This window comes from Drosophila montana, unplaced genomic scaffold (assembly GCF_035044405.1).
Source record: "Drosophila montana isolate Dmon_TW-CO22-7 unplaced genomic scaffold, ASM3504440v1 contig_599_1, whole genome shotgun sequence".
In the NCBI taxonomy this organism is placed as follows: Eukaryota; Metazoa; Arthropoda; class Insecta; order Diptera; family Drosophilidae; genus Drosophila; species Drosophila montana.
This window is the reverse complement of record NW_026998916.1, coordinates 639,003-657,459: the sequence shown is the minus strand read 5'-3', so window position 1 is coordinate 657,459 and position 18,457 is coordinate 639,003. Positions and strand designations below refer to the sequence as shown.

The 18,457-nt window shown below is 40.4% G+C and overlaps 1 protein-coding gene across 4 annotated transcripts in view; it reads right to left on the bottom strand.

The window, feature by feature from the left end:
* Positions 1–18,457, bottom strand: part of Obsc (Obscurin) — a 242,466-nt gene that overhangs the window by 115,610 nt on the left and 108,399 nt on the right. The window lies entirely within an intron of this gene.

Sequence of the window (18,457 nt, the reverse complement as noted above, 5' to 3'; positions counted from 1 at the left end):
TCTAAATTTGTCTACTCTATGTATTATTTACCCTGCAAATATTCTGTTTATTCCAGTAGTACACGGAACTGAGGAATTTTCCTCAAATCCAATTTGGTGATACCCACTTTTAAAATTTATTACGGAAAAACAACACCTATTATCTAAAAATTTCAGACAGTTCTCAATGAGAGGCAATGGAAAATTATTCTTAATAATTCACTTGTTCAAGCCGTGATAAGTGACATCCATTCAAAGATCTCCTGACTTCCTTTTTACAAGAATCAAAATGGAAGAATAAGGAGATTCACTAGGTCGAATACATTTTTGTAAAATATATAATAATTATATCTTAGTTTCTGCCACTTTGTCTCCCGCATAATAACACAAGCGTCGTGGTTTGCTGTAAAATGATGTTGTATCCGTTAATTCTAATTGGTTCCTTACATTTTTCTGCGAAAGATTTGCCAAACTCTTCACCCGTTAATGGTATCATTCTCTTCGATTTCAAGGCAAGCGCAAAAGTCAATCAAATCAAATTGCTCTTTTAAATATTGACGATTACTATTAACTTGGTTGCATACATCTTCATTTATTGTTTGGTTATTAAAGTAGATACTAACTTTTGATTGGTTAATATAGGATTGCTTAAATTATTATATGATAATTGATTGAATTACTTATCAATCACTGGTGAACAAAGATGAGCTGTTCGAATAAACGGTTTCATTCGTTATCAAATTACGGGGTAGTGATATATATTTTTTGCAGGTATTTTTTTTTATGATCTAATTTTACTTCAATACTTTCTAAAGCATCTCATCCCATTAATACAGGTACATCTACAATTTAAAGTGCAATTAGTTTTCATCAGAAAGTGAATTCGGCATTTCAACTTTCCCCATATTGGGATAGGCCGTCGTCCTAATCCATGGTATTGACTGACTTTAGATTTATACTCTATCTTTTTCGGTATTAATGCCTTATAAATAAAGCTTACTAGAATCCCCGAACCAAATAAACTAAAAACAATTTCCTTCTTTTTTCAGCAAACGAAACTCATAATTCTATCAATTAAACTGCTGTTAGCTCGTTATTTTTCAGTTCACCAGATCTCTCGTGGCGCTGCACTGCTTGTATTGTGTTTATAGTATTACGCTTAGGACACCGTGCATACTGATGATCCGTACTCTAGTACTCTTCGGCTGGCTGCACTCCCTCATCATATGGCCAAGCCCACGGAAATTGTAGCAGTTACTGGTTCTGTGCTGATAATTTGATGCACTACTTCCTGTTACTCGTCCTTTTGGCATTTCGCTGATACGAGTAGGCCTTAGCGGTTGCTTTTCGAACCTTCGCTTATTAAAACATCTTGTCGCGCAACTCATTCAAAGAGCGGCAATGTAACATGGCCGCGCATGCCCTGTTCTGTAGGCCATCCACAATGAATTTGAAGGCAGCACTTGTGGCCATGTCTGCCTGCACTGCAATGCTGCACTTACGCGCTACGAACTACTTGCCTATATCCCTTGTTGTCACCTTCTGCTCGACTACTTTAAGCAGTTCACAACGCACGTCCTCTCAGGTCAACGGAGCTGTATGGTCTATGTACGTCTTAGCGGATCCAGCTAGCAATTATTTCCCTAATATCCCCCGCTCTGCATCGGCCATGTCGTACAGGGTCATTACAAGACGCTTTGGCGCAATCTGCAAATCAGCCATCTCTTTTTCAGCCACTGACATGGCTAATTGTTACTCGGCTACATGCTTTCCACACATATACACTGGGCACCCCTGTCGGCGTCGACAAATAAATAACACTCTCAAAACTAATATGAAATCTGACTGTAAACAATTAAAGCCGATATATAAGAACACTTAACGTTTACAATAAAATACCTCTATATAATATTCCATAGCGACAACAATATTTTCAATGCTTACTTTTTTATATAATAACTCTTAAGTAATAAGTAATACTCTAAGTTAGAATATTATGATAGTTTCCATTCCAATCAAATCGGACAAAACGGACATTCGACACCGGCAGTCAAATGCAGAGCTGCACATCTACGCTGTTTAAATGTACGTGAGCCGAACAATTGAAATCACATCACATCAAAAGGTGGAGCCAGTGCCAGTGATGACAAACACGCAAACAGTGAAAAAGCATTCCAACAGATAACAGCAAAGAAGCTAGCCGAGAACAGATAACAGTAACGGGCTGCGGTGAAGCACAGTGAACGAACACGGTAGTGCAATTAATGTGGTGAAAGCAACAAACCATGCACAGCCAGTTTTATGGTCCGGCTCCAGGGTGGTTCATCAATGGCTCTAGACTCACCCATCTGAAATGACAATGGACAAACAAGTCATCATCCCAAGGGCTGTTTGGGCTGTGCCTACACATGGTACTTCAATAGATTTGGTTTGGAGAGGTTGCTCATTATTGAGCTGACTTATTGAGAGATTGCCAAAGGCCAAGGCTAAAGCTTAATTATTCTTGTGCGTCGTTTCAAACCTATATTTCGTCAATGACAAGAATTTTCTGTGAACTACATTTTGTCTCTAGATATATTCTTAAGATCACAGATTCATCAGCCGTGGCTGTCGCCAAGGCAGGCAAACATTTACTGGCCGGGAAATCCCTATTCAGAGAGGGACAAAATCTGCACCGTGCTTGTAGAGGTTAAGGCCATTATCAATTCAGTAGTAGTTCCAGAGACAGCGAGGCAATCAAGCCAGCACATATATTAATTGGTACATCTCTGTCGTTGCCACTCAAGCAGACAACAGTAATCGGCAGCCTTAAAAGATATCAGCTCGTCTCTGCTATCAAAAAACAATCCTGGATCGATTGATCAAGAGATTACGAGAGCAGCCTACAAGAGCGCATCAAATGGACCTAAGAGACACCAAGTCTGCCATGTGGTGGTCAATGCACCTGATGTTCAGTCATTGCGCAGTTAGCCACAATTAATTTGTTCTTATAAGCAACTGAACATGCCTATACATAGATATTTAATTATACCAAGAGATTCAATTATCTCTAGACTAAGAGACTCGTTTAAAATTCAATTTCACACGATTCTATTGAGGTAAAATAACTTACTGATAATCTCTTTCTTACTTAGCTATCTATCTATCTGTCACCCCAATAGTCACGACTTAATAGTGTACCGATGCATTTCTGTCTTGATATGTAGAAAATTATGTGGTCCAGATGTATACGACAGCGGACCGAAGAGGAACAGAATTCACATGGATACATTGAGAATATGCATTTATAAAAAATGCACTTCAGTTCCGTTGTACGGAAAAAGATCAGAAGAGTTAGGTTAGGTTAGTTATTACACAATTTTGAGATTTATTTGCTTTTTTAACCGGGCAGGGAAAGCTTCGCTTAAAATGTCTAAATTTTATAGCACTGATGTCCAACATTGGAGAAAGGAATTTCTGTCAACAGCAGACCACGAAGCTTCAGAAATAGCAGAATGGATATGCAGCTAGATGGCTTCTAAAGGCTTCAGTCGAAAGCTATAAAAGTCCACAGCAGTAGTCTTTCAACACATAGAACCAATCAATAGTTTTAAGCCATTAAGAGTTACGGATATCAACGAGAATAACTTTAAACACAATCCTAGGTTAATACAAACCAGTCCGAGCTACTAACTGTTGAGACTTGAAATTAATCGATAACTTTCCGCATTTTCATGAAATCGATAGTATTTGATATCGATAGTCACCAAATTTTGATTGCTCTTTCTCGTGTGCTATATACAGATATTGTATTGTGAGGCGGCTACCCAGGGCACTCCGACGTTGGACTTAACTAACAATTAAACTATAAACGTTGTACCAACCCGTAGTAATTAAGCGAGGCTTGTTTCACCGTCCGTGAGAATAATCTCGGCATTTCGTAAAAGTCTTTAACTAACTTTAGAAGTGCGTGTCGCAGCTGTGAGAGAAAATCCGGCGTTTAAAAATTGTGTTTAACTTTAAAACCCGTAATTAACTTATGAATAAATATTAGAAGAATCCTGGTTCTACGATTAACTAAAGAAGGAAGATTAATCAGCAGAAGTGTACTGGAGTATAACGGTAACCGCACACGAGGATCCCAATTTAAACCACGAAGAGCATACAACAAGAATTGTTTTTTGTACAGATTCAATTCTGCGTTGTTGATTAGAATACACATGCTATATGAGGCTTAGTCCAGTAGAAGTCATACCAATGAAGTCATACCAATCGTCAAGCTCCCAAAACAATTCAGGTCCTATTGACATCTAGGGTATTGATGATAATTGTAGCCGTATCCGAGGTAATCATGGGTGACTCGTAAATATGCTTCATACAATGCACTGCGTGTCTTTGCATATGCAGAGATTTTGGAGTATTTGATTGCATGCCCTGGCAGAGGGTTGGAATATCCTATAGCCGGACACTCCAGACAAGAGCACACAAAGGGAATGTGCCATTCTTCTACTGGGTTGCAGCCGACGCGTGCACACAATGTCTATAAAAGGTCTCTTACACATAAGCAAACGCACATACATACAAGTGTATGCTGGCGATCGGAAAAATAACGGCTAATGTGGCTGGCGTCTATATGCTAAAAGTGACAGAGTGAAAGGAGAAAAAAAAGAAGGCAAGCCATTTCGACTGACTGTATACGCGAAAATTAGAATAAAAAGAATGAAAAATATTATGCAACGAGTAAAACATAGTAAATAAATAGCGTGACTTGTGCGTACAGTCGGGAGTTCCCGACTACGGGATACCCTGAACCCACGTAACACTACTTACCACTGCATCTACTCAACAGCCATACCACCAATTGACTATTAGCGAGAACACATGAATTAAAATAGCACCACATCCACACAGCTCAGAAAAAAGTACAATCTCAGTTGCAATGATGTTGATAGAATTCAATAAAGACGTGAATAAATGTGTGTGTACATGTATACAGAAATTCTTGCAATTTGCGCTTGTTGCCCCAAACACGGGATCTGCCAAAACACATTTTCTTTAATAAATTTTGTGTTTCTTAACCGCCACGAGGAGAGGCGGCCAATAGGATGATCGGTAAGGATTCAGGAACACCAATCAAACCGCGTCGGATATGTTATCGATGCAAGCAAGAGGGTAATTTTATACGAGAATGTCCCGAACGCATCGTAGCAAAAATACAGATTAGCGAGCGCGAGTGAGCGGCGACGATTGACACAGGTACAACCAGATCCTTCGTCAGAAAAACCTGTGCGAAAAGGATAGCGAATAACGGGGAGGTTCGCAAAGTGCGAACCAGGATAAGGCTAGCGGACGTATCAGGGTTAGATGTTGTACAAATGTTACGCCAGAAGGTCAGACTGCACGATTAACGTGCGCTTGCTGATAATGAAGTCCATGCTGACCAGGTGATTCCCGGAATGGATTTCCTCTATGCGATAGGAACGACGAAACGCTGCAGGAGGCCAACCGTTCGCCTCATGGAGAAAATCCCAGAGGTAAGGACGGGGACCCAGGAAGGGGCAGCAATCCACCCCGCGGAAGGCAACCCGGATGCGCGGTCGGTCAAGGAGGATGTGTCCAGGGAGCAAGGGGTCGGTGATCGTTGAGACGAAAAGGGGTACCACAACGGCGGAATATAGGGGACTCGGCGTGGAGGAAGGAGAAATGCGGGAAACGGGCGAGGTCTTCGGGGATTGGGATTTGGGGTCCGCGTTTCGACCGGTATTCAAGAGCGCGAAGCTGGGAAGAGTGGTCGGGTCCCACAGGCAGGGTAATCATTATCGTTCCTCAGTGGGAGACGTACTAGCAGATGACCGAGCCGTAGAGGAGAACACGGCCGCGAGAGTCTGTAAAAGAGCCTAGCGGCGGCGAAGGGTATGAACAGGGCAATAGACCTGGAGCCTGAAGTGCAAGTGCTTCCGAAGGAGGACTTGGCGCGATTCGAGGGGCTTAAGGGCGTGTACCATATAGCCAGCCATCGGATCGCAGCCCACACAGCGTGCCGATCGTGCTGGTAAAAAAAATAGAGGGGACGGACGGATGTGTATTGAATACAGGCAGATCAACGCTCGTTCGGGTCCGTACCCCATGGAAACCACATATTGGAGCGCCTACGACAGGCGCGTTATATCCCGACAATGGATTTGAAGCATGGATATTGACAATTACCGATGAACGAGCGTTGCAAATAGTAGCATTTATGGTTCCTGACCGGGGCTATACTAATAGAAAGTGGTGCCCTTCGGCCTACATTCCGCATCCGCAAGGATCCAACTGGCAATCCAAAGTTTGAGTGCCTCGTATAACTTCAAGGAACCCACGGAAAGCCACGGAAAGTGAGTGCCTGGCGAAGGTATGGTCAACTCGGAAGTTGAGAATCTATCTGGAGGGTAACCGGATCGAGGTCTCCACGGACTATATGCTCAACTCGACAGAGAGTCCGTCGGCAAGGATCGCTATATGGTCAAGTGGCTAAACTCGACAGAGAGTCCGTCGGCAAGGATCGTTCGGGATCGGGATCGGGAAGTTGATTGTGGTGGCCGATGCGGTATCCAGATAGCCACTGGAGTCAGCATTTAGGCCGAAGAGGAGCTATACCCTACAGCTGGATCATGAACATGACATAACGGATGTTCAAGGAGCCGGAGAAATTCCCGGAATACGCGGTCATGAACGGACAGCTCTTTCGGCATCTGGGGCCCAGAGCTGACGATGAGGATTACGTCCCGTGGAAGGTATTCGTCGGTGGCAACCATCGGCAGAGAACCCTGCGGGAATACCACATCGCTCCCACGGTGGGCGATCAAGAAATACGGAAAAAGATATCCCGACTGGCACAAAGATACTCCTGGCCAGAGATGCCGGGACGAAACGTAAGGTGCTGCGATGTATGTCAGAAATTCAAGATGTTACAAGTGAGACCGGCTGGGCGGAACCTTGGGCCTTCCTCTTCGCTGACTTCGTAGCCCCTTACCGCATTCGAAGCACGGGCATTGGCATTGCACGACGCGTTCAGCGAGAGGGTGGAATTGGTTTCCCTAACGAGAGCAACAGCAGAGCACCTACAGAGGGCGTTCCGAAAGCGAATACTCTGCCGATTCGGAGTTCCTCGGAAATTAGTATGCGAAAACAGGATTCAGTTTGACAGCCGGCCATTCAAGGCTTTCCTAGGTTCCCTTGGCGTAGAGGGAACGTACGCGGCACCGTAATGCCCTCAGGAAAACCCAACCGAGCAGACAAATCGAACGGTGCAAACAACTATCGCCCAGTTTATTGAGGATTACCAGAGTTTCGTGCCAGAGTTCGTGTGACGAAATCTTTCCGGAAATAGCCCCGGCCGGAATTCAGAAAGCCCCTTTGTAAGCTGCACCGTATGGAGAGGAAATAGAGAGGTTACTAAACTAATCTAATAATATGTAATGGTTAATAACCCTGAAAGAAAATGGACGATATTATACTTATCAGTGACGAGGAGATGAAGTGGGAGTCAGCACGGGTCGAAGTCGTAAGCGACGACTGTGAGGGTGGTTTATGGCGACGCCGAGAACCCGTTATGACATCGTTCGAAGACGAAGATACCGACCCCGTACGTGGAGCGAAGGAGCCACAACGGAGTCGAGATCCCCGCGCCAACCGGGGCGGTTACGGGCGGGGCCAAGAGGAGCCACACACACCAACACGTAGACACACAGTGTACTTTTAGTAGAATGACTACATAGAGACGGGTGCGTGACACTGACATGCGTTTACTCAATGATACTTTATGTGGGTAACCAGCCATCACAAAACCGACAGCCGTTCGTGACAGAGCAGGATTCGCCCCCGGGGAGGAGAAGTGCACAGAGGGCCGGAGGAAAAAGCATCAGCGGCGATAGATTCGGGACTCTAAAAGGACCATTCCCCGCCCGAGGTCGTAAAGGCGATGTACGCGGACCGCTCGTAAGAGCGTTTACCAACCGCTGAGGAGCCATCATTGCCACGCGATCAGGCGCCACCAGGGGAGGGTTCACGTCTGAACCGGCTCGGCGACGGCTCGGTGCGAGGGGATTTATTTACATTTTACATTTATTTCACCGACAGTAAAATTAACATTAAGGCAACAGCTGTGAGATAATAACATCAAATATGCCACATGGAGTGGATCAATTAAATATTATGTTTAAAAAGAAAAAAATAAATTCTGGGCTCATGTTGAAGACAAGAGGAGCAACGAGTAATTAGGCTCAAGGAGTTCTCACCACGCGAGAGAGGATCGAAAGATGACGAAATTTAGTGGGAGTTTCACTTTGGATCGAACAAGCGTAAGTAATGGCCGTATTAGAGAAACTAAAAGATGTAGGGGCGCAGGGGCGAGATCGTGGGTAAGGTTAGGTACCATTATTTAAGAGTGAAGGTTCAGCAAGGCCTTCGTAGGCATAAGTAAAATAAAGGAGAACGAAATTAAACTCGATTTAAAAATTTGGTTATTTTTCTATCGTTCGACGAGCAAGGGCAAGCTGGGCTAACTTTTTCCCAACTAACCAGCGATACTCATCTAAGCTAATAATCCTGACCTATATCGCGCCAAAGCAATTCAGCGGCAGATTGCAGAATGACTGTTGACCACTATTACCTGCAGCAGCCCGTTGGGCAGCGGAAATTTCAAAAATTTCAAAATTCAAAATATTCAATGCCTTAATAAAGTTTAGTGATCATGGGTATACAATAATAAAGAAAAGGGAAGAAAGCCCCGATCACAACTCACAACCGTAATTCTGCTAACCAACCATTAAGTCATAAAAAACAATGGCTCGCGTCAAACTCTCACCAATGATCTTCATTCACAATCATTTCTTTATGTATGTGTAGAGCTGAAAATTCAGAAATCCCAATAACTTCAAATCTTGGCAATATTGCATTTGATAGTCAGGCAACCAACAGGCACATAGGCGTATAAATGCTTGTATCCATATATATAAACTTATGTACGTGTGCGTGTATGGTCGGCCGCAAAAAGCTTCCATGCATAAATGCATTCACTTAAGTACCCTTAATAACGAGCTAACGAGCTAAAATCCAACTGTTCTTTGAGCAAGTCAGCGAGTTTTCGACCCGAACAAAAACGAAGTCGATAGGGGACCGGATCTATAGAAAATAAATGGCTACCTTTATTTTTTGTAGTTATCTATATTTTGTACCGTTTGTGGTGTCACTGAGCAATTAAAGATTTTTCCTATGTTTTGTAGGAGTAATTTAGATTGTAAGTTCATCCAGCCCTGGTTCGATGTTTTATCGACCAACAATATAATAAGTAATCGATATGGAATAAATCGTTGATTGAAGAAAAGAAGGTGGTTGTAAGCCGAGGAAAACAAAGGTTTATATTAAGTAGTTTTTCTGATTCAATGTGCGTTAGAAAAACAGATTTGAATAATTTTAAATAAAAAATATACATTATATATGGTGTAGAAGGATAAACACACATAGCAACATAGATATACATTCGTACATACATCACTCAGTTCCATAAAACATTGTCATTCACACACTTTAACAAAAGCATTAACATTATCACGCTATAGAATATTATTGTGTCCGAGAGAGTTCAGTTCTGTATCGCACGACGAACAATAAAGAAGTAAAACGAACTACGCTGTGTCTAATTTGCCATTCGACAGAATAGCAATTAAGCCTTCCACAATAGCTAGATGCATCACCAGTTCTAAATCTTCGATATATTCTGTAAGTTAAATTTTAGAATTAACAGTGCTTTAGTTTATTATTTATATTTCTTGGTTGGCAACCTCAACAACCTGGCTTAGATCGTTTACTTGAATACTATTTGGAGCTAAATTATCTTTTTCTTCAAGTTCCTCATTATCATTGTCATCTTAAGTTACAAAAAAGTATTTATATGTTGTTCCGATAAAATTTAGTAATCCCCTCTTACTTCTTTTTGCTATTCTGATACCATTTATTTTCCTTTGCATTTTGTCAGTCAAATATTGATTTTATATTCTTTCTTAATATTTTTTTGCTTATAACATTAGTTTAATATATTATTAAATATATTATTCATAATGGTTTGGTATGTGTATCATGCCTGGATTAAAAGGTAAGTAACAGTATTTGGCGTTACCAGCCGACTCTCCGACCATTCTCTCAGCAATCTCTCCTGTTTGTAAGATGAAAGCGGGTGTCCCGCAATGCAGCGTACTGGGCTCCTTACTCTTCAATTTGTACACGGCAGACATCCCCACTCCGGATGACCTACACGAGTTTGCCACCCCACGCAAACACTTGATAGCCACATTTGCCGATGCAAATATATTAATATATTTTACTCCGCCCACTGCGAGTATAAAGCCACTGACGGGGCCCAGGAATACATCCACTTGCTTGAGAGCTGGGCACGCAGGTGGAACATCAATGCCTCGAAGTGCCATGCGTGTCAAGGCTCCAGCAGTCTGGATAGATGGCAGCCCCCTTCATCCTGGCAGAAGCGCCAAGTACCTTGGGATTGTACTAGATAAGAGGCTTAGCTTTCAAGCGCACATCGACGGCCTTCTCAAGCAGTCAGAGCAGTACGACTTCGTGATCGAGGACTATCGGGACTTCGATCATATGAGACAAGTGCCTCTTAGTAACGATTCCAATAACTTCTATCTCCCTCATCACGCTGTAATTAAACCAGACAGCTCCACGGTAAGGGTTCGTGTTGTATTTAACGCCTCCAACTCTCTTTGAGATGGTAAAAGTTTGAACGATGTTCTACACACAGGACCAGTTTTTCAATCAGATCTAACCATCCAAATCTTGAAATAGCGTTTCTTCCGCTTTGTTTTCAACGCCGAAATGAACAAAATTATCACCATATTCGGAATAGTGATGGCGAGCTCTAAGATAATGAGTTCAACACGTTCAAAATCCGAATCAAGTGCGCTTTTTTCCTGGTGCTTCGGCTCCCGCAGCAGCTACCGACTGACGAGCGACATCATTTCCAATTAAATGTCCATCACCAAGCTACGTAAAGCTCTGAGCACTGCCGGGCTTTCATTATTCCAAATGGACCTCCATTCGTGGCCCGTGCTAAGATCTTTATGCAAGATATCTGACTTCATGATCTAAGTTAAGATGCATTCTTGCCAAGCCAACTCCTCCGCAGATGGCAAGAATTCCTTGAGAGCAACGCTCACTAAGATACGCATTTCCCGATCAGATCAATGATCCCTCACGCGACCTAGTGGCCAATGATCTGTGAAGCCATATAGCAGAATAGCCACAATCGCAATGGCCAGCCCCTATCGACTCAGTTTGTAAACCAGAGAAAGAACTGCCTCCTGTAAAATGCAACTTTGCGAAATTAAACTGAAAGATAAATCGTTGTCAATTTCGAAGGACATCAGCAGAACTGAGCTATACGAAGCTCAAGAGTGGCTTCTTGTGCATGCTCAACGCATTGAGTACTCCAAGGAGTACTTGTGATTGCTCAACGAGCAACTTACTTCATGTTCAAGTGCCATCATTATCTTTAATTCTTTTATTGATGAATTTATGAGCTTCGGAGTCTCTGCGCTATCACGAAAGACATTTGACCCTCCTTCCTTATGCAAGCAATTTCACACGTCTCCTCCTTCGTTTTACGCATCGAAAGCTAGCATGGATAAAGCTAGCAATGACTCTGATTCTGCTAACCTATTTGCAACTTTTTTTCAATCAACTTACTCTTCAGTCTGTCCTAATAATAGTTCGTACCCTTATACAATTACTTCCTCTAGTTCTATACCTCCCCCTATTATTTCCCATTCCTCTCTCCTTTTAGCTTTAAATTCTTTAAAATCTTCTTTCTCTCCTGGGCCTGACAATATTCCTAGTTGTCTACTCAAGGAGTGTAGTTCTTCCCTTGTTTATCCATTGCTAAAGCTTTTTAATCTATCCCTTGAATCTTCTGTCTTTCCAACTCTTTGGAAAGAATCTTGTCTCATTCCTCTCCACAAGAAAGGTGGAAAGTCTGATATACTAAATTACAGGGGCATTGCAAAACTGTCCGCTATTCCTAAATTATTTGAAAAAATCTGCAAATCAGTTGTTTCCCCTGTTCAACATGGATTCGTAAAGAATCGGTCAACAACGACCAATCTGCTTGAGTTTACTTCCTTGGTAAATGATGCTTTCCTTTCGAAAATGCAAACTGATGTCATTTACACTGAATTCAGTAAGGCGTTTGACTCTGTGCACCATGACATTTTACTTTTTAAACTTGGCCGAATAGGTTTCCCTCCGTCTCTTTTGCTTTGTATTAGTTCTTATTTAAAAGGTAGGACCCAAAGAGTAATGTTGAGGCTGACTACCTCTAAACAGGTTCACGTTACTTCTGGTATCCCTCAAGGTAGTCATCTTGGACCTTTACTCTTTACTCTTTTTATAAATGATCTCCCCTCTGTTATATCCCATGCCCGTGTACTCATGTATGCGGACGTCGTGAAACTTATTCTTTCATACACTAATTCCCTACATCATTCTCGTCTTCAAGACGACTTGAACGCTATGCAACTTTGGTGTTCGTCCAATCAATTGCATCTGAATTGTTCAAAGTGTATGTTTATGACATTTAATCGTACTACACCTTATCTTGTCAGTTATACAATCGACCATACTCCATTGCAACGTATACTAACAGTTAAGGATTTAGGCTTTCTTTTTGATTCTAAACTCTGCTTCAATCTTCACAAAGAAACCATCGTTAATGAGGCAAAAGGTGTACTTGGATTCATTAAACGATGGTCTAAAGAGTTTAACAATCCTTTTATAACGAAACTTCTGTACATCTCTCTTGTTCGTCCTATCCTTGAATACTGCTCTTGCATCTGGTCTCCGCAGTATAACAATAGCCAGGATCGTATTGAATCTGTTCAGAAGCAATTTCTGCTTTTTGCCTTACGAGGTCTAATCTCCGTTTGCCATCCTATTTCAGCAGGCTGCTTCTTCTTAATCTTCTGTCGTTAACCAACCGTAGGGCAATTCTCGGTGTTGTCTTTCCACATAAGTTGGTTGTTGACGATATTGATTCGAATTTTCTTCTAGGGCGTCTTCAATTCTCTGTTCCGGCTAGACCAACCAGAAATTACCGCCCCTTATTCTTATCGACGTGCACAACAGACTACGCTATGCACAATCCTTTTCGCGTGCTGTGTAAAAATTACAATAGTTTGCATCACGTTTTCTCTACCGAATTTTATCTACCCCTAATAAAATCGTTGCTTTCAGGATACCTTCGGGAAGTCACTGACCATTCCCAGCTATGAGCAGGGACAAACTGTAAATTTTCCCCCACCGGGTCGGTGATTTCCCATTACTTTCCCAATACTATCTCTTTATCCTATCTACTTAACACTCTGTATATCTAGCATACAATTCTTTACTTTATTAACAATCTTCTTACTTTCTTTTCTCCTATTTATGGTATATTCTTAAATAATATAGCAAATTAAGATTAGTTTTAATTTTACTTAAGAACACTTTTTCCTACTTACACCCTTCTTCTTAGATGTAGGCTCTAATAGCGTCACTGACAAAATTAGCTGTGAAAAGGGGCATAGCTGGCCGGACTGGCAAATAAAACACCTCCATCGGTCGGTGATGCTATTCGAAATTTGTGTTCTCTAACTAGGCTTTTAGCATTTAATTTTCATAATTGTATATATAATGTATTGAATAATTAGGAAGACACTCGTTTTGTCGACCACTAATGAATAAAAAAAAAAAAAAAAAATATAATAATACTCCATGGTGTACTCCAGATAATGATACGACTGAACCGGCGCAAGTTCTGAATGCCAAAACTCTGGAATCTAGTCAAGGCCAGGATAAATTCCAGTTGAGTTAATGTAGCTTATCGCAAAAAGTTGCAAACCCAATTAAAGGTCGGATTACCTGTCGAACGAACCACGTTCTCTCACACATACAGGCGTCGATCTTGCTGGGCCACTTCAACTTACAGCCATGAACATTTGTCCAGGCGCTTTAACCTTCCATGCGCCCCTCACATAGAGCTTCAAAATGGTCTTTTATAAAGCCGCTTCTATTCTTTCTATTTTTCGCACCTATCGCCCAACCGACCGAGGGGCGCAGTCGTGTAACGTACACGTACGAAGTATAAAAGCGAATACGAACTACGAGAAAATGCTAAGACCATCTTCTTGCTTAATATTTTAGAATAGATTACCTTGAGGAACGACTACCTTGAGGAACTCCGGAAGTCACCTGAATACATTTAAAAACGAATTTCTGAAAAGAACCTTTTCAGTTACGCAAATACTCTAAGATCCAGTTCAGAAGATTGTATGGAAATCCGAAAAGGCATAAATTCTGAAGCAGTAAGGAGTGAATAACGGACTTGAACGCCTCACTTAAATCAGTTTAGATGACGTCAGATTGCGTTATTTGAGAGATCTGGTTTTGGCCAGGTCTCAGGGAATGCGATAATAAGAAAATTAAAAGCAATAGAATCTAAGTTCAGACAAACAGGTTTAGATTAAACATCTATAATGTTCTGATAGGCAAGCTCAAGCGAAGAATTTATTTTTTTGAGTGTGATGATGATGATGATTTTAGTAGTGTGATGAATTGCAGTCGGAAGCTGAAGGGTATTTGGCAATGGCAACACACGGAGAGTGGACTATTTAGGTCCTGGAGACTCATTCAACAGTTTAGGCTATTGAATTGGGTATTCAGTGCTGTCAGCTGGTCATTTAATTTGCGAAAACAAACAGTCAAACCACTGAAACGAGTCCTGGTCTGCCGTGTGCCCGTATTTTGCCATCAATTTCCCTACGCGAGTCGCAATTATAGTGCAAGCCATTACGTTGGGCAATAGCATGCCCCACTGGGTCAGTGTAATCTACGCATTTAGAATGCACGACATTATACCATAGCCAGTAAGGTATGCTTAATTGACTTGCCGTACTTTGCTTTTGGCAAGCTTTTTAAAGCAGACAATTTCATAATCCATTAATATGGATTTCTAATAAAATAACGCAGCCAACGTTAAGAAAACTTAAAGTTTGAAAATATAAGGAGCATACAAGTTTACAAGTAACACTCGGTAGTCGAAACTTTAGTTTGCTCGCTTGGCTTGTGTTGCTGACACTGCGTCATATCGGTCAGCAACCTTGTTGGAGCTGCTCGTAATATAATACCCCACTAAAGGCGCAAGCTCAGTGCTATTGAGCTCCCCATATAATAATCCAATATGGGTAGTCGAAAAAATGAAACAGATGAGTTGAGTAATAAGAAAAAGCGGATGGCTATAGACTTTCTATTGATGACGTTTTGCGCAAACCACTCGACAAGACATGATATGTCTATGTCCACGAGCTATTAATTTCTCTAAAAACGAGACAGATCACATCGAATACGTCGACTGGGTATTAAAAAGCCTGATCGATGCCAACATGAGAGTGGCTCAAGAAAAGTCTAAGTTTTTTAGGAATAGCGTTGAATTCATAAATTTTTTCTGACTGGCGAAGGCACAAAAACGGACCCAGGTCGAAGCCATAATGGAGTTCGTTGAGCCGAAAACCTTGATCTAGCTAGCTATTAAAAAAGTTTTGTGAAAGACTTTGCTTATATTTATATTGGCAGCACGCGTCAACGGCAGCTAGCGCAAAGCGCAAGAATTTCTGTATACATGTACACACACACATTCATGCGCGACTTCTTTGAATTCTATCAACAGCATTGCAATTGCGATTGTATTGTTTTCTGTGCTGCTATTTTAATTTGTTTTTTTTTTCTCATTAAGACTCAATTATTGGTGTGGCTGTGGAGTAGAGGCGGCGGCCATAAATGTGGTCTGTTGAGAGTTCAAGCCCTACCGTGGGAACAATTTATTTTTTTTGGTAATTTTTTTTTTGCAACTGCTAAAGTGAGCTGCATTTGGTGTTGGTAGACGAGGGTTCAGAGGATCCCCTAGTCGGGAACTCCCGACTAGAGCCTCTTACTTGTTATATTCTATATTTTATATAATATAATATTATTTGTAATATTAATTTACACTCCCTTATTTAGGCAGAGGGTCATGGGTTTTGCAATTTTTGAAAAATAGGAAAGGAACTTGCGTTTTTAGCCACAGAAACCTAAAATTGATTTAATTTTATTTGATGTTTTTAACGAATGGAATTCTTTTGTTGCTTTTACTTTATTTGGTCGTAAGCCTTTTGGCTTAGGGGTGTGGCCAAAAATATCTGTTTGCTTTTAAAAATGTCCATTTATCTAATTGGTGGTTTAAATTTGCCAGCCTTCATTTTTACTTTATGAATCACCCTAAGAAGGTTGCTAGTGTATTGTAGGCTATTCGTTATTCTCTTCATTGGCTGAAAATGCTGTTATATTACTAGATTTCTGGGTAATCTCAATCTGATGGGAACCTTTGGAAAAATCTATTATTGTAAAATATAAACATAGTTCTTAGTTTCTCAAAATCTTATCCGTATTTGGAATAGGATTTTATTCGAGCACTAGCCTAAATTTTGCTTTTCCTGAAGCGTGCAGTCTTTTATAGTACTATCCATTATGGACTTCAATAACGCCACTATAATGCCGAATAATACCTTGGTTCAACGTATCTTTAACTTTCTGCAGGCATCTTGTTCAAAAGCGTATGTGTAACCTTATGGGTTTTCAATACATTGGATATTCATGTTCTGTTCTAAATTCTTGCTTAACAATACTAGTTAATGTCAAATCGTCACCTTCTCAATATTGCATGTCACTGAAATTTCTTAGTATTTTGAAACTTTTATATTTTCTTCGTAGCTTAAATGATTACTCGATAATCTTGTCCCGTAGTTATTTTAAGTAAAGAATTCTGGTTTTAAAGATGCTTCAAATATTGTTTTGCATTTTCATCCCAAATGAAATCCTTATGTATGAACATATTCTCGCTAATTATAATTTTGTCAAAAGTGTAGTCAATGATATTGTTGTTTGCTTTTCATAAATTTCTACCTTTAAGCATGTCATAGTGAGGTAAATAACCTTGTATGCACAACATCTGATCTTGTATTAAGAGTTTATTGGGTGCAATAGTTACATATAAGTTAGGTTTTAAAACCCATGTCGTGTTTTTGGGTTTTGTGAAAACATGTCTATCCAGGAAATTTATTCTCATCATATTTATTGACGACCCAGTGTCATATGAATTGGTTTGTCGAGGGGCTTCTATTAAAAAATGTTATTTTTTGATCATTATTCTGAAAGTGCTGATACTCTGGTACTTTTTGTTGTTCTGACAACCACACCCTCTATTTACAAAATTATTTGGATTATTTTTTGATTATTGATAATATTTATCAACTTCCCTTATGATAAATATTATCAAAAATATCAAATGTTATTTTTTGATCATTATTCTGAAAGTGCTGATACTCTGGTACTTTTTGTTGTTCTGACAACCACACCCTCTATTTACAAAATTATTTGGATTATTTTTTGATTATTGATAATATTTATCAACTTCCCTTCTTTGAGTGTCTCTAATATTTGCCCGAATGTTTGATTGATTTGGTGCAGACCCACTTGGGCTTGCTGTATGTTTGAATTCTTGAGTTAGCTGGTTACTTTGGTCAAAATGTGTTTGTCTACTAGTTTGCCTGTTTATAGGATGTTGTGAAAAATGTGGTTGTTGATTGTGTCATTGGTATATTTGGTAAGAATGTTGAGGTTAAGATTTTCGTGTATAATTGTATTGTTATATTATTATTGAAAATGGGTATAATGTTTTCGTCCAAGTGTATGTCTCTCCTTCTACCTTTACGTATGTTTGGGCGAAGCATCTCAAAATCTATAAGCGATAGAGACTTGAAATTCTGAACGTGCCCGCGCAGTACGAATTCGTTTCCGATAATCGACAGCTTGTTCCGTTTCCAAGCAATCGGTTAAAATCGATTTCGAAATGGTTTTTTGAGCAAATATCGTAAGCTATAAGAGCCAAATTTGACATGTAGCTTCTAGAAGAGTATAAATATATAAAATATCTTTCAATTTAGAGATATCGTCACCTCCCCGCTACAGCCGCATTACTATAATTCAAGTAAATATACCAATTGGAACTACTCAACCATTTAAGCCACAATTCTTATACAATTGATTAATTAAGAATATATGAATATTTTATAGCACTATAAGATAAACTGTTGAGCATTTCATCAAGTTCGGTAAAGAAACACAGAAGTTATTAAAGAAAACGTGTGGTTATATTGACACATGTTTGCGGCAGCTAACGCAAATTGAAATTATTTCTTTACACATGTATACACACATTGATGCGGGTCTTTATTAAATTCTATCAACAGCACTGCAATTGCGATTGTATTGTTTTCTGCTTTGTGTTTATGTGTTGCTATGTTAATGCGTATTTTCTCGTCGAAAATTAATTGGTATTGCTGTCGATTAGAGGCGGTGGCAAATAGTGCGGTCTTAC